The 471-nt window shown below is 51.6% G+C and overlaps 1 protein-coding gene across 1 annotated transcript in view; it reads left to right on the top strand.

Moving 5' to 3' along the window:
- Positions 1–471, top strand: part of BRSK1 (BR serine/threonine kinase 1) — a 16296-nt gene that overhangs the window by 5792 nt on the left and 10033 nt on the right. The gene's annotated exons all lie outside the window — the stretch shown is intronic.

Here is a 471-nt window from a genome sequence, read left to right as displayed (position 1 = left end):
TTTTTATTGATTTCAGAGAGGAAGGGAGAGAGAGATAGAAACATAAATGATGAGAGGGAATCCTTGATCGGCTGCCTCCCCAACGCCCCCTACTGGGGATGGAGCCCGCAACCTGGGCATGTGCCACTGGCCGGAATCAAACCCAGGACCCTTCAGACCACAGGCCGAAGACACTCTATCCACTGAGCCAAACCAGCTAGGGCTAAAAATTATTTTTTAAAAAAACCCTGTCACTTCCTACATACTCAAGTATTTGTAGGAAGAGTAATATGATATCTGGGGTCTCTCGCAAAAATAATTCAGTGGGAGAAGGATGTGAGGGTGTGGAGGGGAGATTCGCCCTGAGCTCATAAAGGGGAAGCCGGGGGATGGGACCTGCCTGAAATTGTCTATCATCCAGGCTGCCAGCCCCGCCCTCTCTGCGCTGAGCCCCGCCCCTTCTGAATCAAGCCCCACCCCTCTGAGTTGAGT

Source organism: Myotis brandtii, unplaced genomic scaffold (genome assembly GCF_000412655.1).
Source record: "Myotis brandtii unplaced genomic scaffold, ASM41265v1 scaffold1763, whole genome shotgun sequence".
NCBI classification, from domain to species: Eukaryota; Metazoa; Chordata; class Mammalia; order Chiroptera; family Vespertilionidae; genus Myotis; species Myotis brandtii.
Note: the sequence above shows the minus strand (reverse complement) of the source record. Positions and strands in the feature narration are given on the sequence as shown.